This window comes from Schistocerca nitens, chromosome 8 (assembly GCF_023898315.1).
Source record: "Schistocerca nitens isolate TAMUIC-IGC-003100 chromosome 8, iqSchNite1.1, whole genome shotgun sequence".
NCBI classification, from domain to species: domain Eukaryota; kingdom Metazoa; phylum Arthropoda; class Insecta; order Orthoptera; family Acrididae; genus Schistocerca; species Schistocerca nitens.
The window spans coordinates 188,235,523-188,262,899 of record NC_064621.1 but is presented as its reverse complement, the minus strand read 5'-3'; positions in this window follow the sequence as shown (position 1 = coordinate 188,262,899).

The window sequence follows — 27,377 nt, the reverse complement described above, 5'->3', positions numbered from 1 at the left end:
TGCTGTATTTCAAAGCGCTGTGACAGTGTGGACGTCGGTCCTTCGATATTTAAGATGCAATTTTCTTTTGAGACAATAGAGGTGATTTGCGAACATTTGTCTTGCTATCAAAATAACGGGACTACAACGGGATCCAATCCTTAGTCATACCTTTGTGCCGACGCTAACCCATTTCATATACATGCGAATGAGATTGTAGATCACATTTAGTCAAATAACGAATGGTCAGTACACAAGTATGCCGGCCAGGGTGGCCGAGCGGTTCGAGGCGCTACAGTCGGGAACCGCGCGACAGCTACGGTCTCAGGTTCGACTCCAGTCTCGGGCATGGATGTGTCTGATGTCCTTAGGTTAGTTAGATTTAAGTAGTTCTAAGTTCTAGCGGACTGATGACCTCAGACGTTAAGTCCCATAGCGCTCAGAGCCATTTGAACCATTTTTGAAGTATACAAGTATTTAAAAACAGTAGAAGCAGGATTGCAGCGAACTGATCACTTATCCAAGTGCAACACAGAGTACCTGTGTAATGAGTCATTCCAGCTGCATAGCTGAGGGTAATATTTTTTAAGCAATTCATTGCAGAATTAATGTAATACCCGCACGATGATCTCTGTAGTCATACTGCATCATTAGCAGCCCGCGAATGTAGTACTATGTTCGTTAAATCAGATTACTGAAGCTGAGGCCAAATAAAGACAAGCAACGACGCCACAACACTATCTTTACTTAAGTAGGTAGTCAGCGCTAACTTATGTGAGCCACCATTAACGTTGCTGTAAGCAGTTTGACAGCATAACACCACCACAACTACTGACAGCCTGAACCATTATCATCACGCAGTTGTAACTCGCAGTGATTACAAGTTACTCATGTTTGTCAAGAATAGCGGAAAGCACCTCTGAGATTCCATTTCCATTACGCCTAGAACGGAGAGAATCAGAAATATCAGTAATGTGTCACCTAGCGAAGAGAAGAGTCCACGTATTGTCTCAAGTTCTTGCAGTTTGATGTTAACGCAATTCCAGATGGTTTCACGCTAACGGGTTCTTTTGGCTATCGGAATACTCATATGGGAATTATAGAAGTGTAATTGCTAGAACGTTCAACTACCTTAATAACACCTCATTCTGGATTGAATACGACTCGGAAAGCAACGTTAATTTGACGTTTCCTACCATCTCCGGACGTCTTACTGAATGAAGTCTGAAGTGCACGCACAGTTGTGTTGCCTGCCGCAAGGATTCTGTGAAGTGTTGTGGCAGCTGGCAGTCATTGCCGAATACAGACATGTGCAAATATCCTCACTGCTCTAGGGGAACTCGTCTTTGTTGAATTTTTTCCACACCGTAATTAGCACAATAACATAAGGCTTGTTCTGCTGAAGAACTTGATGCCCTCAAGTCCTTAAAAAGAATCTCCTAGCGAGAGTAATGCGTGAAAGGAAACAGACTTTTGGACAAAAGAATGGATAGCTCCCTGCATTTTGTGTTTCCGATAGCGCCTACGATAAGAATCTGGTGTCATATTATGTTTCAGAACCCTAAACTGTTTATTTTTTTACCTCATACTAAAACAAAAGTTATGATATGAGAAGAGGAAATGACTTATATGCTTCTCAGGAACGTAAGTTTTTTGTGTTTATTTTCTCACTTCATTCTAAAACAACGGCGTTAATATGAGAAGTGGAAATTAAATATACGCTTCCAAGACATAATATTTCCTTGTGTGCTACTGCTGCATACATGAAAGCCCTGCAGTTAATTTTTGTATGTTGGAGAAATTTTGATATCACCTCTCATTCCTTTGTGAGAAGGTTCCTATTTTCTTGGGATTCAAATGGAGTGGACATTTCATCACTGGTTAATATTCTGATGACTAGTGACATTATACCCGTTGCAATTGCCCCATGGCACCTGTGAGTAGCGTCCCACGTTGGTTACTATAAGAACACGCAGACAGTGATATCCGCTCACTGCAGTCAGAGCCACGCTGATTTATTTCTGTTTATGGCGAAGCGTCTGCTGCAGTGTCCACGCTCAGCCAACTAACAAATCGCGGCGGCATTGGGCACTGCTGATCGCTGCGCTTGTCGCGAGCCTAGACAACAAGACCGCACTGTCTCTGCTAACGATACTATGGAATTAATACATCTTACTTAACGTAATATGCAGGACGTGTGTTGGGTGAACATTCAATTTGTAACTTCCCATCGCATTAAAATACTTTACAGTCATACTTGATGCAATATTTACTGTTGGTTGTCTTTCTAATGTTAATAGTATTGATTCACATGGTGCATGAACACACCCACACCCACACCTACTTCCACACCCACACACTGTCATTGATTCCAGCGAGGGTGGCAACTACTATGCGTTGAACAACACTTGCACCAGTCTGTTCCTCAGTTGGCGTCGAGTGGATGAGTTTTATCAATTACCTTGCATTACAAGAATTGTAAGGAGGAGCCTGAAAGCAAATGGACTTGTATGCTAAAGAGCTGCGACAAAGCAAAGCTTGACCGATTATCAGATAATTGTCCACATGGGATTTGCGGACGAGTATACTTTTAGTAGCCGCGCTGGATTAACCGAGCGATCTGGGGCGCTGCAGTCATGGGCTGCGTGGCTGATCCCGGCGGCGGTTAGAGTCATCCCTCGGGCATGGGTGTGTGTGCTTGTCCTTAGGATAATTTGGGTTAAGTAGTGTGTAAGCTTAGGTACTGATGACCTTAGCAGTTAAGTCCCATAAGATTTCACACACATTTCAACAATTTTTTATACTTTTAGTAGCCAACCCACCCACGATCATTACGTAAGATTTCTCGAAGGCGTAGGGGAATTGGTTTCGTTAAGTCGTCGACAGTGTAGCGTGATGGTTTACTTCCCAATATATGTTTTCTATATTTGTCCAAAGGTCGCTTGCCTTTGTAGTCCGCGTGGCAATGGCCTTGTTACCTCTGCCCACATATTCTCTATCTGTTTGATGTTTGGTGATCGTGGAACAAACGACAACAGCTTTATCCTCTCTTGGCCCCGAAACCAATCTCGCACTGCTCTGCTATGATGGATGGGGCTATGCTCCTGTAAATAAACTGTTATTTCGTCAGTTCATATATTTATATTTAAAAAACGTATTTGTAATTAGCAAATTGGATTATTATTTTCCACAGTGTTTAAGAATTCAGGCCCTGTCATAGATAAGTGGTCTATATTCCACAGTCCGATTAAGAATGTGGTTTAACCAGTCGATCATATGATGAGAGTCGTGGTCGGATATCCACATAAAGACTGCCTGGCTGAATCCGAATAGAACGATCTGGTATCGAAATGAAATTACAGAAATTGGATAATTTTAACGTCTGTATTGCAACAATGCCGCAAACATAAATCCCTATGATGGGGTAACAGGTAGCAACTGTGTAAGAAAAAGTGAGAAGTATGTCTACTAGCAGCAATGTGACGTAATTATAACCCACATTTATGTGATGGAAATACTGAATCGAACAATACACATCTATTGCAGCGGTGGGAAGATACACCATATCGGATTTGCTGATGACATAATAACAATAATAATAATAATAATAATAATAATCGCGTGTGGCGGATAGGGGAAACCTTCCCCCATATGGGTGGTACCGAGGAAATCAAATACTAGGGGTGAACCAAATACTAACACAATCCTGAACGGCTACTCAATCCGTTGAACCCAAAATCCAGACACGTCTGAGTGAAAATCACCGCTACTCTGGTGACCGTCTGTTAGCTCAATGAGCTTGGCTGAAATTATTTGCTTTCAAAGGCTTCAAGACCCTCTGGTCCTGTCCGGTCCTGGTATCACACAAGCCAAACCAATGAAACACAAGCAAACATGAACTATGCAAGCAAAGTCAACTTTACCCCTGGTAGTACACAACCCGGCTGTCGACAGGCGGCAGTTGGATTCTGGGGAGTCCAGGTTAGCACGGCAGAGAATATCGGAGATTTCTGGTAAATTTCCCTACAAGCAAAAAACATGCATTTAAAAGTAAACATCGATACATTGATCCAATCACGAAAACTAAATAATCTCACAAAATAAATAGACTGTAAAAAAATTCTCATCCTTGCTCTTCAAGAACCACGACATCCTGACAATGAAACCTTGCATTAGGGAATCCATTGCATCTTCAAAGGCAAAATACAAGAAAAGGTAGTGAAAGCCGTACCAATCTTCGGCATTGCATTTCTCGAACACAGATCTATCATCAACTCTGTCAAAGAAATCACACCCATCAACAATCAAAAGGTTCAAATGGCTCTGAGCACTATGGGAGGTCATCAGACCCCTAGAACTTAGAACTACTTAAAACTAACTAACCTAAGGACATCACACACATCCAGGCCCGAGGTTGGATTCGAACCTGCGACCGTAGCAGTCACGCGGTTCCGGACTGAAGCGCCTAGAACCGCTCGGCCAAAACATCCGGCCCAACAACAAGCGACTTATGACTTTGCTCATTCAGAGACCCAGAAAAATAATATATACTCATCAATGAAAAAACCGAAAAATTCTGGAACACACTCGAAAATACTACGAGCGAAATTCACCAAGATGACATGAAAATACTAAAGCCGGCCGAAGTGGCCGTGCGGTTAAAGGCGCTGCAGTCTGGAACCGCAAGACCGCTACGGTTGCAGGTTCGAATACTGCTTCGGGCATGGATGTTTGTGATGTCCCTAGGTTAGTTAGGTTTAACTAGTTCTAAGTTCTAGGGGACTAATGACCTCAGCAGTTGAGTCCCATAGTGCTCAGAGCCATTTGAACCATTTTGAAAATACTAATGGGAGACTTCAACTTGATATTTGGGACAGAAAAAGCCTGTAGAAAAATCATTGGTACAAATTCAACACATCGAAACGCTTAGACCAACGGCTCACGCCTGACTGACATTTGCCAACAATTCAACCACAAAAGGATGTCTTCCCACTTTAGGAAAAAAACTGTTCCCAGGTAACACGCTTAGCTATAAAGTGCAAGCTGCTTTCGTTCGCCTTTCGAGACTTGCTGAAAGCCAGATTTCTAATTCTTTTGTATCACAGCTACAAGCAGGCAGATAAAAACTCAATAAGGGAATCGTAAGACAACGATCGAGCAAAATTCGTACTTTCAGTAACTCTTAGTGTCAGAGCGAAAACCTTACGGCACTGCCAAATTCATAATGCCACTTTTGTTTTCTGCCGACATATTTTTTGTTGATGTGAATACAAAATTTTATCTATGAAATGTCACATTTCCATAATATTTACGAATGGTAAAGGAAATGAAATAAATACAGATCTTTTCGAAGTCAAAAGTCGGTAATATACTACTAATTCGTGTTAAAATAGACTCAATTGTCTCAGAGAGACCCTTAATGCTTTATTAAGATAGACTGCCGTCGTGATGTTTCTGCAGTAAGCTGAATTTAATTTGTATTAGTACAGTGAATATTTTAATTGCATTTTCGATTAGTTTACTAAACGCAACAGTAATTATCAAAGAGAAGTTAATCAGCAGCAGAATTTTCTTTCACGATATCTAAAACGATCTGACATTGCTAAAGTTGTTTACAAATTCTACGCCTGTAGAAACCTACTGGTTCTAACGACGTCATTAAACCAGAGTAGTTTTAAGACTATTTTCGTCTAGAAGTGAATTGCCTGGACGGTTGATCGATCAAGAGCGCGAAGGGTAAAATTTTACAAATATATGACGGGAGGGACAAGTGCTTGAGAGAAGACTTCCCTATGAATACAAGTGCCTGAGATACGACTTTGCCCGCCGCGATGGTCATGCGGTTCTAGGCGCTCAGTCCGGAACCGCGCGACTGCCACGGTCGCAGGTTCGAATCCTGCCTCGGGCATGGATGTATCTGATGTCCTTAGGTTAGTTAGGTTTAAGTAGTTCTAAGTTCTAGGGGACTGATGACCTTAGAAGTTAAGTCCAATAGTGCTCAGTGCCATTTGAGCCAGAGACGACTTTCCTATCAATCTCTTGGATAGTTTTGTTTCTCAAATCTACAGAGTGAGTTATCATGCAGTAGCACAGGTGATGTAGTTTTGTTGCTAGATTTTCTTACACTGCGACCGAAAGGTGTCTCAGTTGTTGGCAACAAATTCCAGCTATGTTGCGCACACCATGGGGGCACGGTTCGTAGCCCAAAACACACTTTCGTATTTATCAGATGTAAAATATTATGTTGACACTACTCTTTCCTCTAGTTTGCGTCTTTTGGTATGGCTCAGCATTTCATTTCTTCTTAAGAAGTTAACGAAAAAGGCATCATAACACGTCACCTGCAACAGTACTGAATAGGAATGCTCGATGAGTGACCTGATGACGTTCAATAACAGTCACTCCGTTGATTTTTGCTGTTTCGAATTAGAGCATGCAGTACTCCTACACCAGACTTCTGAACTTTGCCTGTTGAATGCCAATGTCGCATGTTGGTAAAATGGTAATCCATCACATATATCAGTAGTCGAGAGTTCCTTAATGTGGAAAATCATTCATGCCAGAACGATTTTTGTTTAAACACAAATATCTTTTTCTGGCGTATTTTTCCAAAAAGCACTCGCTCCAAACAGTTCAAATTTTTCTAGCTGCCTCCTCTGCATTCATCCCTCTATTATACCAAAAGCAAACGTTGTGTTGCAGATGTTACACCTTTTTCCACTTGCGAATCAATTTTACAGTGCTTCACTGTACTTCATGATTTTCAAGTATGCAAAATCCAATGCTTAACTGCAAGATGGTAACTAGAACTTCAAATTCGAAAATGACAGTTGATACATACACTGACAGCGTGGCGCCGCGTTCACATGCGCAGCGCCGGATTTCAGGCGGCGGGTGGCGTCTGGCCGGTGGTCGGTAGCCGCTGCAGCGCGAGGAAACGCTCGAGCGTAAGCTGTTATGATCGCGACACATCCACGAGCTGTCCTGCGGAGTTGTTTCTGGAACACTTGTTATTGTTGGTGGGTAGAATGTTAAGCGAATTATCTTCGGTGCTCAATCAGACTCATAACTTTAGACCGAAATGTGGTAGGAAAAAAAAAAAAAAAAGACGGTTGGGCGCTTACAGGCGACCATAAGTTTATAATGCACATGTGAACAAATAGTGGGTCTCATGATGCAGCATTGTTTAGCCGTCACAAAATAAAGCCTCACAAATCAGTAAATAAAACTATTCTTCTACTGTTGCTCCGAATCGCATATACCAACCGCCCTCTGCTGCGACAACGGCTCAAAGTCTATTGGGTATTTGATTTTTCTCTGCTTTTTCGGGCCTCCTTACCTCTCCTTCTAGCCCAAGCTTTGTTCTCCAATTACGCCTTCATCGGCGAGCTCCTCCTTAATATTTTTCATTTGTGCTGCATTGTTTTGTACCCTGATTCCATGTACACGTGCGTCATGTATTTTTTATAGACGGCATGAAAATATAAGGTGAGTATTTCTTCTCTTATATTAAATATTACATTTCTTGATGTGAATTAATTTGTTTGTCCACATTCCACCTACTGCGTTTCCTTGACATTATTTAAAATATACGTTTGTAAAAAAAATAAAAATTAAATAAATAAAAAAACTTGAAACAGCTGTTGCAGCTGATTGGTGAATGGCTCAAAAAAAAACAAACACCTGTGTTGATGCTGCTTAGTATGGCGTATAGCCTCCTTCGGCTTCCACAACAGCTCGAAGTCTGTTGGGCATTGAGCCAACAACTCGAGCCACATAACTAGGAGATTCCAGCGTCATGAATCACATCAGACAGCAGTCGGCGAGTCGACGGTGCCTGCCCCTTTTGTCGTATTGCTCTGACCATTTCTGCCCAAATATTTGTTCACATGGCTCTGAGCACTATGCGACTTAACTTCTGAGGTCATCAGTCGCCTAGAACTTAGTACTGAGGTCATCAGTCGCCTAGAACTGCGCGCATTGAATCTTCCTTGCACTTCCCACACGAGCCCACACCCTTCAGCCGATATCCATGCCCATACCGTTACCGACTATCTGCCTCTCCTCCGGCAACTGTAAATATATTTTCGATTATACCTAGCAACTTCAGGCCGGTAAACAAGTACTTTTCCGGCGATGCCGTAGAGAAAAGTTTTTCGTCCGTGAAAAATCACTCGCCTCCTAAACTGGAGAGGTTTGTCGACATTTTCAGCAGCAAAACCAAGGCGAGCTTCTCTGTGGGAAGCAGTCAATGTCTCTTTCACAACAGTGCTTCTTGCTCTCAGTCCAACTTCCTTTAGACAACGAATGACGGTCTTACTGCTAACATTGAGACCCAAAGTTTGCTAAATTTGTCGTGCGTTGACAAATGGGTGGTTGTCACAGCGTATCTGCTGATCCTGAACTGCTGTTGTTTGGCGGCGACGACCATGAGGCCTCCCACTCAGGTTACCCCACTCTTCCTTTCGTCTGATCCATTTGGCTACCGTCGACTTGTGAAGACCCATAATTCTTGCTATATAGCCATTTGAAGATCCCTCTGCATGGAGTGCTATTATAGCGACCTTGTCTGCCTCAGCCAGATGGGCCATTTAGCGCTGACTGAATGATTCGTCGCCGTTAATATCTGCTGCGGAAACAGCACTAGCAGGAAACTAACTGCCTCCTCCACGATGGCAGCCACAACGCAGGGGCAAAGTATGTGGAACACGGAAATCGATGGCATAAACGAGAGATCGCTAGCCCGTACCCGTGTCATTACATAGTGGAGCAGAATCTGTAATTTTCCTCAGAAGGGACTGGTCCACTCTTGTCATGTCTTATCCTGATAAATATTACATGAAATGAAATGTTTAGGTTTTGCATATGCCGCAGTCCTAACGCAAGAAACATATCTGAAACAACTGAGGCAACCTGAAGAACACTTCGTGAATTTTAGCTGTAGAAGGTTGCTTTATAAGAAGGAAAACGTGTTTATCCCCGCTCGCCGTGTTTCCATGTGGCGCAGTTTACTCTGAGGCATACATAATTCTCGCCGGGCGTAAGAAGCGACTCGACTAACGAGGGGAACCCGCCAGGTGTCATAGGCTGATTGTCCGGAAACTTTGCTCAGTGAAGGAGAGGACAAAAAAGCGGACATGTGATTCGACTTATCTGCAGACACTCGACCGTTTCCGAGAAACCGACGGTCAAAGTTATCAACGCTCTGTTGCTGTAGTGTAGATACCTTCTGCAGCCGAGAACGCAGTCGAAGCGGTGGCTCACAAGGGGAGGCCGCCAATTGTGAAATTCAGATTCGATTCATACTGCGCATAATAAAAGCTCATGGCCAGAAGTGTAATGTGGCAAAGCACCAAGATGCACTTCTCAGCCGTTGTCGAGAAAATTGACAGTTAAAAGAAACCGTTGCGGTGAAATACTATCGACGATTAGTAATTTTCTATAGAGTCGTGGCGCAGCGGTAAGCGGGGTTTGTAATCCGAAGGTCGCCGGATCGAATCTCGCGCCATGCAATTTTTTTATTATTAGTATATATATATATATATATATATATATATATATTAATAAATTGCTTATATATATTAATGAATTGCTTATGCATGTTGGTGAAGGCGGATCGCTCTCCAATTGTACCGCCTCCATTTTTCCGTTTTCTTTTTAACAGGGTGTACCAAAGCCCTCCCGTCCGCACAGATTTTCGACAATGTTATAAGTTGCGTTAGGGACCGCATCTGCCTTCTTTCAAAGTTAGCAGGCAACTACGCTGTTATGTGGCGGCTCGTTTCGGCCCATTCAACATCTGTCATTCAAGTGTAACGAGCGAGTAACGAAGTTTATATTTCATACCTGCCACAGCAAATTTGTGTTCGTGTGGTCTCTATTCTAATTCGAACGTTTGACTTACGCTATACGTATTCGTTTCGGAATATCGTTTCTACGTCTTCCGTTAATAATGCGTGGTTAACATTATGAAGACAATTCATAACATTTGTGATTTACAACTTTGTTTGCGGAAAACATAATGATGTTCGAAGTCGCCAGTTTTTCCACGACAAACGACTTTCAACAACTTATTATATGCATAATTGTTGCAACTGATTGCCGGGAATTTTATATATATATATATATATATATATATATATATATATATATATATAAAATAAAAAACAAATACTAAAAAAAGGTTGCATAGCGCGAGATTCGATCCGGCGACCTTCGGATTACGAACCAGAGCGCTTACCGCTGCGCCACGACGCTGTAGAGAATTATTAATCGTAGAGAGTATTTCCCTGCAACGTCGAATTTCTCGACAACGGCTGAGAAGTGCATCTTGGTGCTTTGCCACATTACACCTCTGGCCATGAGCTTTTATTATGCGCAGTATGAATCGAATCTGAATTTCGCAATTGGCGGCCTCCCCTTGTCAGTGGCTACCGTCGTTCCTTCTTAACTTTGATTCCCGTGTTCGAGACCATATTGGGTTTTTTTATTATTATTTTTTCCTGCCTCTCTATCAGAATTATCTACGAACGTTTTTTACAATTTATGTTGACATAATGTTGTCATTATTCGCCAATTAACTTTATGTGTAATTAATGAATTAAAAAAATAATAAACGAATGAGACAAGCTGATCTAAACTCATCTGGTCTGCCTCATGTATTGTTATACCCAAATGGTTTATAAATGTTAATCTACATTTAGATCCGATGATGGCACCCTTAGTGTGTTGAAACCGGTTTTCCAGTAAACAGTATTTAAGCGATCTTAGCTTCTGAATTATTTCTACAATGGAGTGATCGGCCCACTACGCACTATGCGTTCCCTTATTAACTTATTTCTTTACACAGTAAATTAACTGACGAATAACGACAACAGTGTTTCAACATAAATTGGAATAAGCATTCGTAGATAATTCAGAGAGTGAGGGGGGGAAAAAGGAAAAACCGGGTTTCGAACTCGCAGCGCAAAGTTCCGAAGTCGCTATGGTACCCGCAGAGCCACCGCTTCAGTTGAATCCTTACCCGCTTATTTTGTTCCCTCTTTCACTGAGCGAAGTTTCAGCAAGATCAGGGTATGACACTTGGCGTGTCCCCTCGTAAGGGGCGTGCGTCGGGATTCAGTAGACAGAATGCGTCCACTTTCCTCGACTACTCATTGACATGTTTGGAAACTTCCTTTCTTGTAGTGGTACTTTGCATTACGAGAGTCTGCAGCTCGTAGTCGTGCGGTAGCGTTCTCGCTTCCCACACCCGGGTTCGACTCCCGGCGGGATCAGGGATTTTCTCTGCCTCGTGATGACTGGGTGTTGTGAGATGTCCTTAGGTTAGTTACGTTTAAGTAGTTCTAAGTTCTAGGGGATGGATGACCAAAGATGTTAAGTCCCACAGTGCTCAGAGCCATTATGAGAGCTAGTTTTCCTGATAACGATCTACTAATGAACTTTGCTCCTAATTTACGTTACTGTGTAGTAGACCTACTGCAACTACGTAAACCGGAAATGTTTGTTTATTTGGATACTCCGCTTCTTAGTTGCATCATTTCGCTATAATACACTCCTGGAAATGGAAAAAAGAACACATTGACACCGGTGTGTCAGACCCAAAATACTTGCTCCGGACACTGCGAGAGGGCTGTACAAGCAATGATCACACGCACGACACAGCGGACACACCAGGAACCGCGGTGTTGGCCGTCGAATGGCGCTAGCTGCGCAGCATTTGTGCACCGCCGCCGTCAGTGTCAGCCAGTTTGCCGTGGCATACGGAGCTCCATCGCAGTCTTTAACACTGGTAGCATGCCGCGACAGCGTGGACGTGAACCGTTAGGCCGTCTTCCGCTCACGCCCCAACATCGTGCAGCCCGCCTCCAGTGGTGTCGCGACAGGCGTGAATGGAGGGACGAATGGAGACGTGTCGTCTTCAGCGATGAGAGTCGCTTCTGCCTTGGTGCCAATGATGGTCGTATGCGTGTTTGGCGCCGTGCAGGTGAGCGCCACAATCAGGACTGCATACGACCGAGGCACACAGGGCCAACACCCGGCATCATGGTGTGGGGAGCGATCTCCTACACTGGCCGTACACCACTGGTGATCGTCGAGGGGACACTGAATAGTGCACGGTACATCCAAACCGTCATCGAACCCATCGTTCTACCATTCCTAGACCGGCAAGGGAACTTGCTGTTCCAACAGAACAATGCACGTCCGCATGTATCCCGTGCCACCCAACGTGCTCTAGAAGGTGTAAGTCAACTACCCTGGCCAGCAAGATCTCCGGATCTGTCCCCCATTAAGCATGTTTGGGACTGGATGAAGCGTCGTCTCAAGCGGTCTGCTTGTCCAGCACGAACGCTGGTCCAACTGAGGCGCCAGGTGGAAATGGCATGGCAAGCCGTTCCACAGGACTACATCCAGCATCTCTACGATCGTCTCCATGGGAGAATAGCAGCCTGCATTGCTGCGAAAGGTGGATATACACTGTACTAGTGCCGACATTGTGCATGCTCTGTTGCCTGTGTCTATGTGCCTGTGGTTCTGTCAGTGTGATCATGTGATGTATCTGACCCCAGGAATGTGTCAATAATGTTTCCCCTTCCTGGGACAATGAATTCACGGTGTTCTTATTTCAATTTCCAGGAGTGTATTTTCCTTTGTTTCATACGGCAAGTTAAGGTGACCACTGCAACTTGGTAACATCAGTAACAGTTTAATACTTTGAAACGGGTATATGTGGTGTACGAGGAGTGTACTCTGTTGAATGAGGAAAACGTTAAACACGATAGCTGCGTCCAGTAACAATAATTAACTTTCGGTTACATGAGAAAACACAAGTCGAAGCACTGTCAGTTCATCTCAGTACCCAGTAAAACTTAAACTGGAACGATCGAAAACATACTTTTGTGGGGAAGGCAAACGAATGACTGCGTTTTATTGGCCGCACACTAAGAATACGCAACAGGCCAACTGAAAACACTGCCTCCACTACGTTTGTCCGTCCACTGCTATAATATCGTGGCAGACGTGATTGACTGTGCATGCAAAAACGTCCAAGGAACGGTAGCACGATTTGTAATGTCACGAAATAGGGGAGAGAGGGTCCCAGATTTGATAATCGCGTTGGAATAACATTCATGAAAACAAAAGCGTGTTTCGTTGCCGCGAGATCTTTTCACGAAATTTCAATCACCAACATCTGTTCTGAATGCCAAAACATTATTTCCTCGGGAACTTACACAGGAAGAAACCATAGTAATAATGTAATTCAAGGCTCGCAAGAAAAGATTTAAGTGCTCCTTTTTCCCGCACACTGTTAATGAGTGGGACTAGAGAAGTAGTCCGAACCTTCTGCCAGGCACGTAAGACTGGATTGCAAAGAAATCCTGTTGATGTAGTCATGTAGATGTAACACCGAAATTATGTTGTAATTGCGACATGTGACTTTCATTTGATTTGAACATCGAAGTTGTTTGCTATTTACTTTTTGTTAATTAGTTTCAGACATCTACGAACACCTAGGCACATTAAATTGATATTGAAATAAAGTGTCATGCATGGAACAATAACAATAAATTCTTACCTACTTGTTATGGTACTGCAGTATCCGCCAGCGTCTTCAGAAGTGGATATCGCATACGACGTTCCTAGGGTGTTTATTAATGGATATTGCAGACGACTTCGAACAAAGTTTGAATGTAGCTTCGTAAAAGTTCCGTTATCAAACGATCTGAGTTGCTGGCGAATACAGTTTATCCTCAGTAGACAGTATATATTATCATTATACATTAGATGAATAGGGTTTCGCCGGATGCGGTGGCCGAGCGGTTCCAGGCGATTCAGTCACGAACCGCACGGCTGCTTCAGTCACAGGTTGGAATCCTACCTCGGGCATAGATGTATGTGATGTCCTCAGGCTACCTAGGTTTAAGTAGTTCTAGGTCTAGGGGCTGATGACCTAAGCAGTTTGGTCGCATAGTTCTTAAAGCCATTTTTTGACCTTTCGCGTAAATTTTCTTTACATAAAAGGCCGTATCTTTAGATTGCGTTGACATAGAAGCTCACTTTTTTACACCACCAAGGGACCGGTTACCGCAAGAAGTGCGATACATTTCCGCTTATTATGCCCACCCGTTCTGGAGGTAAACGGGTTTTAAGGGTTGGGTACACCGATAGACGGTCAAGAAAGTGAGACTAGTAGGGTTCCGTTTTTACCGGTTTAGGTGACGAAATCCTAACAACGAAAACAGCTACGACAGCTACTGAAGATGAGGGCAACATAAATAACACCCCCTACTCTTTATTCGAAATATTCTAGTTGCAGTCAATATATCAGCATATTAATCGTAGCTACGCTTTCGGTCCAAATCACGTTTACAGGAATGCATATAGAATCCATTTGCCTATACACGCGGTAATTCAAATCCTAGTATTAATGACACCACGTTTTAGAAGTGCGAACATTCCCATTACTAGCTAGCTTAAGAAACACTTCGGCTAATGAACGTTTTCTGGCTGTGGCGAGTCTAGTGGAGAATTCGAAACAGTGTAGAATACGTTTGGCTGCTATGTAGCCGTTTATTTGCTGGGGTGGTGCAGAATTATCCTACTAAATTTACTCCCTAATAACAGTATTTGGTTATTTCGATAAACATCCCGAATGATTGTCACATAAGCGGTGACATAAAGGTAGAGAATTCATGTTTTTGAGTCCAGAAAGCTCTATGCGACAGAAACTGCAGATAAATTTGCTTATTCATGTATGGGGTAATAATAGAGGGCTGTTTGCCTGGCCTGTCTGCTAGCGTAGTGAAAGGAAGGTCTGGTTTGTTTTCGGTTCTAATCTCGATGGAGGCAGGTAGAATATCAGTCAAGCATTTTTAAGAAATTGTCGCGCCCCCAATGCGTTTTATCGCTACCATTATTCTGTACTGGCGCCCTGTGGATGTCAATATGACACTTGTAGAATTTCATACATGTTACTGCCTACTTTTTCCGCTTCCGTCAATAATGGAATTGACTTAAGTGTGGCACTGAATGACTTTTTAACTGAATTTCGCTCTGAATCTTCAGGCATTGCTAATTTGCACACTTTCATGGTAGGTCAGCAACGATAATGCAGTGTGACTGGTCTGAACCTTGACGCAGACCGTTTCGCGGCCGAATGCGGATAATATTTTGCTAATTCGTAACGATCTGGGGTTCTTTGTCTTACTAAAACAGTTATGTTATCTCGATAAGTTGAAATTCATTTTTTTTGGTACAGTTCATACCAATTAGCGTTTCTTATTTCAGTTCTGTCTTATACTTTCGTGTCGTATTTAACACACTAATCAGCATTTATATAGTCATACAAATTATTGAAAACAGCCTAAAAAGTTCAGATGGTTTGTCAATTTCACGCCTGTGCATAGTATGTTGGTAGATTTTCGTCGCCTTGCCTGTTATGCTGTGTAGCAGACTTTAAAGCCGTGCGGATCAGCGTAACGAAGTGGAGAGGGGTCTCGCTCGTTTTGTCCACGACTGTACATGTCAGGAGGTAGCACTTAGAAGTAGCACGTTGCCGAAATCAGTTGATCGTGTGCTGTATATGACTGTGACCGTAATACGTCCAAATCGGATAATGGAACTGATTTGAGAAAATTAATATCCAATTGGGTACATGCTAACAACCGACAATGGAAGATGTATGGCGGCAAAAACTATACATGAAGATAGTACAAAGTCCGTTGCACAAAGTATATCACGTTGAAAGCGTCAAAAATTAACACGTTGAAAATGGTGCTGTTAAAATGATTACCAATTTCTCTTCACCGTCGGTGGAGGATAATTAATTACTGATATTCCTAGCTAAATTGTTAAAAACCACACATTAAACGTTCTGCATCAGACTTGGGGGAATAATTTTTTTTCCGCTACGTTTTTCTTTTATCTCTCCGAGCAGAGACCAGATCGGTATAATTCGTATCAGCGCAGACCAGGCAATTGATCACTGCTTAACGTTGTCGGCCTTTTCAATTTTTCATTTTTTCTGCTTCGCGCTGGCTTATTTTTCATCCGAAATGTATGTAGTGTCGCGTGTAGTAATACGTTTAAAATCCCCCCCCGCGTAATAAATTACGGAACGCGTCACCCGGAGAGGGGATCCAATAATAAACACCGAGGCACCGGGTCGCCGCGCAGCGCTGGCGCAGCGTGGGACGGCGCCTCGCGAACACCGTGTTTCTCCCCGGCCGTAATTGGCGTGGCCAGCCGCTTGTAATCGTTTTGCCAGGCACACAGACGCGAACACTCAGCACGTACACACCCCAGTCCTACGCTACACCACTGGTGACCCAGATGAACCGTCCGGCGTATGGGAGAGCGAGTCCCCAATTACGGTCGAGGGCAGTGGTCGCAGCTGGGGGGGGGGGGGGGAGAATAATACCGCACCGCAGCGGCAGATTCCCAAATGGAACAAAGTTTTACAAGCTTTGCCGACAACTGACGAGAAGCAATCAGTCATTCAGGGATACGTTTCCAACTCCCTTTTAATGACTGCTAGGCAAATCGTAGTGAACTGTATTACTAGGGATACTGTTCATTGTTTCGTACTGCAAAATTACCACAATGGTATCTGCAACTGCTAGATTCATCATCTCCACATCAGCTTCTACCATCGGTCAACCATACGTGAGTAGTTGTGCACGGGCGGCATCTGCGCACATTGCGAGTTGATACATCAGGGGCAAGCATACAGTCATGGAAATAAGTATTCATACAGTAGATGATGACAAACTACGATGGTGTGTTGGGATAGTAAATCACCCACAGCGCTGATGCGAATAAGTACGATAATGTAGCGTCAGATAAACATATTCTTGGTAATGAAGCTTCCCGTATGCCACAAATCTATTCTGGGAAAATAAAGTATGTTACACTCCGCACGGTGTACGACAGGGCAAAATGTATTAATACAGCGGACTACTTTCAACCAAACAAACGGCTGACGCAGCCCCGGAGTGCACGGTATACTTGTGTAGTCGTGTGGCGGCCGTGAAGCAACAGCACGTCGGAAGTGGGTACCGTGTAACAGCAGAACGGCCCCAAAGGGAAATAAACGACCATTGAAGAACGAAACATCGTTGTCGCCCAATATCTTCAACAAAAGTCGTATGCCGAAACTGCGATCATCATAGGACAATGCCGAGCGACTGTGCAATCTATCATTAAGCGATATAAGGACAGACATGTAATAATAAACAGTGAACGACACGGTCGTTCACAGAAGCTTACAACAAGAGAGACCAGAATGCTAATAAGAACCATCCACAAAAACCCGAAAACGACACCGTCGGGACTATCCGCATGTGTACATGACCACTTCCGAAAGGACATCATTCCAAGGGCAGTTCATACCACTCGGCTACAGAGCCAGGGTCCCGAGACCAAAGCCCTCCATCAGCAAAAAGAACAGGAAGTGGCGGATGGAATTCGCGAAACAGCATGTATCCAACACAGCTGACTTCTGGGATACTGTATTGTTTAGTGATAAAAGCAAATTTAATATCATGCACAATGATAGTAGGATCTTGGTCTGGAGAAGACCGAATACACACCTCGACCGAAACAACATTCAACCAACGATGGAGCACGGATGTGGTGGATTGGTGGTGTGGGGCTGTATGTCAGCCTCCGGTGTCGGAAAATTAGTGTTTGAGGAAGTTACCATGGACAGATTTGTGTATATGAACATTCTCAAACTGAACTTACAACAGAGTGTTGATGTCTTGGGTCTTCCTAGAAATTATTAGTTCCAACAGGACAATGATTCAAACATACGGCGCTAATTGTCCGGCTGTGGTTGCTGTGCAACACTCCACACACTCTTAAAACACCAGCTCAGAGTCCGGACCTGAATCCCAATTATAAACTAATTTCTTCTCACTATTTTTTGGGAGGTATCTGTGGTACCACCCAGAGGTCGCGTTGTCACGACAAAGTCGTAAACACATATTGATAACAAATACGTTAGCGAGGCCTCGCTGCAATCCGCAATGACGCACGGGAAGCGCTCTTGAAGGCCACGCTTCCTCTGTCAGCGCAGCAGCACCCTCAGACAACAGGTCAACACAGATACAAGCATGGAAGACTCCGCCCCCTTTATGATATCTACAGCAGTCGACACCATTGCGTAGGACCAACAGTTGTTAATGTTTCTGTACTTTCAGAAATGGTGCATTTCGCGATGCAAAAATCAGTATGCTAATCTGTGCATCAGGTGATGCTTTCATAGTCAATGATATTTGTATATTACCAAACGCTCCTGTTGCAAAGAAATGTGTGAAAGTTAAGTATATCTTTCATTCATTTACATAGAAATGTGAAGCAATATCGCGTATGTTCTAGTTTTATATGCAATCAAATAACAGTTATGGTGGGCGAAAACAGTATCATCTGATCACAACTGTTGCAGGAAAAAAACTCCTGAACTGATTTAAAGTTACGTGTAAAGTGTGTTTAAAGTTACTAAATGCTCTCATTCTCAAACTGCGGATCAGTACAGTTTGGATAATTTGCAAGCTTTGAGTGTGATGTTACCACAAGATATAAACTCAGTTTCCGTGTTTAACATTTGAGGTAATGTGTTAAACCTTTAATGTATGTTAGAACATCTTAGCGGGTAGAGCATATAGAATTTTAAATTTGCTCACCACGTATATGAAGTACAGGAAACCAAACTTTTTTTGGCCCAGGAATCCACTGGATAGGCAGCCTGTACTAGAGCCAGAGGATGGTTTCACTTGAAACTTCCTGGCAGATTAAAACTGTGTGCCGGACCGAGACTCGAACTCTGGATCTTTGCCTTTCGCGGGCAAGTGCTCCACCATCAGAGCTTCCCAAGCACGACTCAAGCTTGTGTCGTGCTTGGGTAGCTCTGATGGTAGAGCACTTGCCTGCGGAAGGCAAAGATCCCGAGTACGAGTCTCGGTCCGGCACACAGTTTTAATCTGTCAGGAAGTCTCATGTCAGCGCATACTCCGCTGCAGAGTGAAAATCTCATTATGGTTTTACTTGTTTGATAATGTAGATTACGATATACACTGTAAAGGATTTATTACCAACAATAATTAACACATAAAAATTCTGTTGTTTGTTTTTAGAGTGTACATTCTCAAAAACCCAATCCGAGTTACACTTTTATTGAGAAAATTTACGCACAGCCAAGTTCATAATGAATTTATGCACACAGGAAAATCATCGTGCTCGAACAGTTAAACGTAACATAATATCGAGATGAGCGCAATTTCATTTTGGTTGTACCGAAACCCTCGTGTCAAGGCACCTGCATCCCAATAGCGCTGCCTACCAACTGGAGATGATTTAAATATTACGCGCAGCACGTGCACCACATGAACAACAAAGATAATACAAAATCTACGTCAGCAGATAAAGATTATAGTTGCTAACTATACAAAGCTGAAGTAGTCAGTCCTCCACGATTATCAATAGTTGATATGCAGACAAAGTAACAAATATGCTTAAAAATGTCATGAAAGTAGTAAATAACAAGATGTGTGAGCATGTAGGATCTTAAAAACATGCGAGGTATTTCCTGCCGTTTTATTCACGTACGTTGTACATATTCCCTTGTGGGAACGAAATACAGGATGAGAAGGAACACTAGCAATCTCACCCCCCCCCCCCCCCCCACACCAACCGTAACTTCAAATATTCGGTATGAAATATTACTAGAATCTCTGTGCCAAATGTTAGCAGACCAACTTTATTTGACGGATGAAAGACATTTTTCAAAAGCCCTCGGTTTTAATTTCCTTACTTATAGGTCCACAATCAAAGGAAATATTTAGACAGGTAAAATCATTTCGTCACATTCAACTCCGTAATTTCGTTTTAATGCATGTGCTTCGTTTCATTATTCACCTGTGGACTGTCCATTGATTGCACCACATGGCAATTACCGTCTGTCAAAAATTAAAAACTCATTCTGCACTCCAGTCGCTGGAATGACATGAAAGTGTAAACAACCGCCGCGCCCGTTTTCTCGATATTTTCGCTGTAACTGCCCTGTGAGGCATTGAACTAAAAGAGGCTCATTGCCAGACTGATACTGGGTTGCGTCGAAACTGGACCCTTGCCATCCGCTTCCAAATATTTTATCGACTCTGTGTATTTATATACATTTTCTTTAATTCTATCTCTTTCTCCCCCATATACCCCCCATAGTACTCCACGTAAGTTGCCTTCGTCGGATTTAATGAGGCGGAGTATTGACAGGGTGCTGCTACCTGCCAGCTGGGTCGTTACATTCAGAACAACGTCCACTTGTGCTGTTTGTGTGATTCTCTCTAATATATGGAGTGAACAAACCAGTGATTACAACGAGAAGTAATTGCAGAGGATCAAAGTGTGCATTACCCCCTAAGAAAATCCTCCTATTTCAATGTAGGTGGATATCCTTGACAAAGTCCACACTTAACAATCATATGCAACCCTTCGCTCGACGAAAGATGTGTACCCTGGGAGTGGAAACTCACACCAATGCTCAAGTGGAGTGTGTGAGTAATCCACTAAATTACAGGCCCATATCATTAACGTCTACATGCAGCAGGATTCTGGAACATATATTGTGTTCTAACATTACGATTTATCTCGAAGATAACGGTGCATTGAAGTACAGTCAACACGAATTTAGAAAACATCGTTCTAGTGAAACACAACTAGCTCTTTACACACAGGTAGTTTTGAGTGCTGTTGACAAGGGATTTCAAATTTACTCTCTATTTCTAGATTTCCAGAAGGCGTCTCACACTGTACCATTGCGTGCTTATGGAATATTCTCTCATTTATATTAGTAGATTCGTAATTTCTTGTCGGAGACGTTACGGTTCTTAGTAATTGATGGAAAGTTATAGAGTAAGAAGTGAAGTAATCTCTGGTCGTTCCCCATGGCAGTGTTATACGCCCTCTGCTGTTTCTTATCTACATAAACCATTTCGGAGAAAACCTTGAGCATCCGTCATAGATTATTTGCAGATTATGTTGTTGTTTATCGTCTCGTAAATTCATCAGAACATCAAAAAATAATTGCAAAATGATTTAGAAAATATGTCTGTATGGTGCGAAAAATTGGCAATTGATCCTAAACAACAAAAATTGTGAGGTCATCCAGATGAGTGACAAAAGGAGCCTGTTAAACTTCGGCTACACATCAAATCAGTCAAATATAAAGGCCGTAAATTCAACGGTAGCTGAGTGGTCAGCGCGACAGAATGTTAAACCTAAGGGCCCGGGTTCGATTCCCGGCTGGTTCCGAGATTGTCTCCGCTCGGGGACTGGGTGTTGTGTTGTCCTAATCATCATCATTTCATCCCCATCGAATCGCAACTCGCCGAAGTGACGTCATATCGAAAGACTTGCACCATGCCAACGGTCTACCGGACGGGAGGCCCTCGTCATACGATATTGTTGTTAACTAAATACCCAGGAATTGCAATTACGAACAACTTAAATTGCAAGGAACACACAGAATTTGTCGCTGGGAATTGCTACCAAATACTGCGTGTATAGACGGGACACTTAGAAAATGTAACACATCTACTAAAGAGACTGCCTACGCTACGCTTGTCCTTCGTATTTTATAGTACTGCTGCGCGGTGTGGATTCCTTACCAGATGGGACAGACAGAGGACATCGAGAAAGTTCAAAGAAAGGCAGCACGTTTTGTATTATCGCGAAATAGGGGAGAGAGTTCACTGAAACGATACAGGAGTTGAGGTGGAAATCATTAAAACAAAGGCGTTTTCCGTTGGGGCGTTACGTTCTCGCGAATTTTCGCTCATCTGCTTTCTGATCCGTACGTATTTCCTTGACGCCGGCCTACATAAGGAGGAACGATATAATAAAATAAGGGAAATCAGCGCTCGCACGGAAAGATGTAGGTGTTCGTTTCACACGTAACCGGAGGAATGAACGTAGCTTACTCTGTCAGGATCTTTGATTAACCTTTAACACCCACTACAAAAGTTTCAGCGTGGGTGAAAGAATCGCAAACAATACAATCCAAAATAAATGTTCTCCTCAAAAAGAAAGTCCTCACTAAAAACTTCTAGCGCCACTGAAAGCAGTTTCTGTCCATTTATTCAATTTACGTTATCTCGTTCTTTGAAGTAAGGATCTCTCTTTATGAAAAAGTAAAAACAGGAAAAAAACAGCTTAAGACACGAAGTTAATAATGTTTATCAGAGCTCGACTTCTTTAATTGATTTCAGATTGTTATGCACATTGGTAGTGATGATACGTTTCATCATCAACGTTTAGTGGACATATTTCTTCGTCTGTCACATTGTCATTGTCTGATGTTGTTGACAGGGAAATCCCAGCTGCTCTTCCACTGATAACAGGAACATCCACACTTGATGTCTGTGTTTAAGGAAAATGGGCACACAGAATAACACATTTATTGGGTTGTGGAGACTGGACAATCACTGGCGGTGCATGAAGAGGAACAATGATACGTGCCCTGTATTCCCCATACGAGTGGCATATCCCTTATGGCTGGAAGAATTTCTATGGGATTTGACATAACGAATTCCGTCGCCTGCCAAGTTTTTTGGTAGTTACTCGATCCTGTGAAGGGTGACGTGAGACGTAGGAAGCTTAGCGTATATTAAATTCCATTTCAGAGTGGTAAGGCTGACATCGGCGCTTCGATTCCCACACACACGACTCGAATGCAGTTTGAAGAATCGGCGGCAGTAGAACATTTCTTAAAAGAGGGAATGTAGAACACGAAATGAAATTTGACGAGGCCCAGATTCTTGCCCGTATGTTCGCTTTTGGGAACAATGTTTATAAGTAGACAAATGAAATATGGTTAACGGAAACCTTGATGAACAGAGACAAGAATTTTCCTCCTAGTAGCACGTAAAAGCCTAAATTATGTCGCGTCAAAACATGTCACTCATTCGCGCTGCCGGTATGAGCTATTAACGGCAGTAATTGAGCGACATATGTCATTGGCGTCAGGGTTCTACTACGGGTAGCGCCACAAGCCCAGTCTCGGGGCAGTACTTGTGGTGAGCGGCGCATGTGCAGTGTGTGATACGGGAACCTATATAGGAGGTCGGTTTGAAGTCTTAGCACCAGGTTTCAGTGGGACTCTGCTACAGCAGCGCCTCTCCTGCAGAAGGTTGACGGCTATATAGCCGAAATACTAGGACATGTACATTTTAGGATTCGGCAGGAAACCCGCAAGAATTACCAACATAAAATATTCGCTTGATGATAGACTCACGAACGAATGTAAGTATTTCATAAGAGCGGTTACGATACCTTGAGAGTTGATTTATGGGTTACCGAGTCGAAGGCACCCTTTGTGGGCTGGGAACGCTGTGATGGCAAACAGGACTATCAAAACAATAATACCCCATATGAAACATGATGTATAATCCAGTATATGTACTCATGGCGCGATGTATTGGTAGACCACTTGCGATGCGGTGTGTTTAACTTAAAATGTAACTATTCATAAAGGCAAATATTTAAATTAGTCGACATCTTTTTTTTTTGCGCTTAGCACTGCTACGTGCGCTAAACGTTTATTTCGTCGTATAAGATACGGTAGGTCCGGTGAGCCTACCGGCGTACCGTTACGTACGTTCCAAGGTGTCTGCCAGTGGTATCTTCGGGAAAGCCACCGTTACAGACTGCTCGTAGATTTCGTCATACACTGAAGAGCCAAAGACATTGGTACACCTGCCTATTATCGTGTAGAGCCCCCACGAGCACACAGAAGTCTCGCAACACGACGTAGAATGGACTCGACTAATATCTGAAGTAGAGCTGGGGGAAGTTGGCTCCTCGAATCCTGCAGAACTTGCTATCAATCATAACAGTACGAAGGGGTGGATAACAGCACGTTGCAAGGCATCCCAGAGATGTTCAATAATGTCCATGTAGGGGGAGTCTGCTGGTCAATGGAAGTGTTTAAACTCAGAAAAGTGTTCCTGGAGCCATTCTCTAGCAATGCTGGCCGTGTAGGGTGTCGCATTGTCCTGCTGGAATTGCCCAAGTCCGTCGGAATGCACAATGGACATGAATGCATACAGCTGATCAGACAGGATGCTTACGTACGCATCACCTATCAGATTCGTAGCTAGACGTATCAGTGGTTCCTTGTCACTCGAATTACACACGTCCAACACCATCACAGAGCCTCCACCATCTTGAACAGTCCCCTGCTGATACTGAGTCCATGGATTCGTGAGATTGTCTCCATACCCGTACACGTCCATTCGGTCGATACCATTTGAAACGAGACTGGTACGACCAGGCAACATTTTTCCAGTCATCGACAGTCCAATGTTGATGTTTACAGGCTATCATTAAGGGTACACAAGTGAGCATTGAAATATGCAGAAATGTGTGGAAATTTTGCACTTATGTCACGTTGAACTACACTCCTGGAAATGGAAAAAAGAACACATTGACACCGGTGTGTCAGACCCACCATACTTGCTCCGGACACTGCGAGAGGGCTGTACAAGCAATGATCACACGCACGGCACAGCGGACACACCAGGAACCGCGGTGTTGGCCGTCGAATGGCGCTAGCTGCGCAGCATTTGTGCACCGCCGCCGTCAGTGTCAGCCAGTTTGCCGTGGCATACGGAGCTCCACCGCAGTCTTTAACACTGGTAGCATGCCGCGACAGCGTGGACGTGAACCGTATGTGCAGTTGACGGACTTTGAGCGAGGGCGTATAGTGGGCATGCGGGAGGCCGGGTGGACGTACCGCCGAATTGCTCAACACGTGGGGCGTGAGGTCTCCACAGTACATCGATGTTGTCGCCAGTGGTCGGCGGAAGGTGCACGTGCCCGTCGACCTGGGACCGGACCGCAGCGACGCACGGATGCACGCCAAGACCGTAGGATCCTACGCAGTGCCGTAGGGGACCGCACCGCCACTTCCCAGCAAATTAGGGACACTGTTGCTCCTGGGGTATCGGCGAGGACCATTCGCAACCGTCTCCATGAAGCTGGGCTACGGTCCCGCACACCGTTAGGCCGTCTTCTGCTCACGCCCCAACATCGTGCAGCCCGCCTGCAGTGGTGTCGCGACAGGCGTGAATGGAGGGACGAATGGAGACGTGTCGTCTTCAGCGATGAGAGTCGCTTCTGCCTTGGTGCCAATGATGGTCGTATGCGTGTTTGGCGCCGTGCAGGTGAGCGCCACAATCAGGACTGCATACGACCGAGGCACACAGGGCCAACACCCGACATCATGGTGTGGGGAGCGATCTCCTACACTGGCCGTACACCACTGGTGATCGTCGAGGGGACACTGAATAGTGCACGGTACATCCAAACCGTCATCGAACCCATCGTTCTACCATTCCTAGACCGGCAAGGGAACTTGCTGTTCCAACAGGACAATGCACGTCCGCATGTATCCCGTGCCACCCAACGTGCTCTAGAAGGTGTAAGTCAACTACCCTGGCCAGCAAGATCTCCGGATCTGTCCCCCATTGAGCATGTTTGGGACTGGATGAAGCGTCGTCTCACGCGGTCTGCACGTCCAGCACGAACGCTGGTCCAACTGAGGCGCCAGGTGGAAATGGCATGGCAAGCCGTTCCACAGGACTACATCCAGCATCTCTACGATCGTCTCCATGGGAGAATAGCAGCCTGCATTGCTGCGAAAGGTGGATATACACTGTACTAGTGCCGACATTGTACAGCTCTGTTGCCTGTGTCTATGTGCCTGTGGTTCTGTCAGTGTGATCATGTGATGTATCTGACCCCAGGAATGTGTCAATAAAGTTTCCCCTTCCTGGGACAATGAATTCACGGTGTTCTTATTTCAATTTCCAGGAGTGTATTCTCTACAGTCGTCGTTGGTCCAGTTCGTGCAGGGTCTTTCTCCGGCCGCAGCGACGTCGGAGATTTGATCTTTTCCCGAATTCCGGATATTCGCGGTACACTCATGAAATGATCGTGCGGGAAAATACTCGCTTTATAGCTATTTCGGAGATGCGCCGACTATAACCCACGTTCAATCTCAGTTAAATCTTTATAATCTGCGATTGTAGCAGCAGTAACCGACCTAACAAAGACGCCAGACACTTGTCTTATATAGGCGTTGTCGACCGCAGCGCCGTATTCTGGCTGTTAACGTATCTACGTATTTGAATACGCCAATTTCCCTTCAGTGTATGTGTATAACATCAGTTTTAAGGGCCTCCTCCGCAGTGCTGTTGATATTTTATCAAAATTTATTCCATTGTTGGAAATGGGCGTTTGTCTTATCTCTGAGTGCAAGAGAGGATTTCCGAAGTTACGATACTGTATCGGCCACATGCGATAATAAATACAATTTCGCACAAGGCTATCAGTGTATCAATGAGCTTGCGTGAGACAAGTGGATAAGCAAAGAATTTATATCTCAGTGAATCTGCATTGGGTATTGACGTCATTAGCATAGATTTTAAGCACAACTGTAACTTTCATTACCGCGTGTGCTCAAGAAGACATGATAGCGCGTGGGAGAATCTCTTGTTAAACATCCCAGGAATTGAATTCCTCTCCATTTCTGGCAGTCATCACGTTAAGGTAACGGGCTGTTTGCAGGGAGGAGCACAGATGGCTGTATATGATTCATTAGTAAAATATAGTAGTTCAGTAGTCACGATAATGGACGGTTATTAATTTTAACGACAAAGTATGGACATTGATTTTTTTTCTTTAAAATCATGCAGGCAGCCAGTCCAGAAGGATTCAGAGGCAAACCAGCCACACACTCGGTGTATCTTGCAGTGCAGATGTGTCAATAAAGAACTTGACTTGCAGCAGCCTTTCTTTGGTGCTTCCTGGGTTCCCACGTCACCTTTACCACCCACGCACACCATACTAGCTCTGAGCCGTCCCACCCTGCGGTGGGGGATGCTATAGAATGGTTACAGATTCATGAGTGGGATGTATGGATAGAGGAATTTTATTTCGTCTGTCTCTTAGAGCTGTAACAAAGTCCACGAGATATAACCAGTAATAATAGAAAGATGAAGCTGGTTGTTGCATAGATATTGTCACCGAAGAGAAGGAAACTAGGTAGTCGGAATATGAGGTCGCTAGATGACAAAGTTATCTACATTACTGTTCAAAATTATTGCACACCCTTGATTGCAGTGAAGTTCTTCTGTTAGTTACACATCTTCACACATAAATGTGTATGTACTTACTTGTCTTTCGTGCTTGTGGCAATGCCTAGTAACAAAGTTTCTCATACTGACGATCAGGGGCGGTGGCAAAGGGTGTGGGGGGGGGGGGGGAGGTATGGGGGCTATATACAATGCAAATTTAGAAAAGATTATAAACCTATCGAGACGCTCAAGATAGAAAACTAG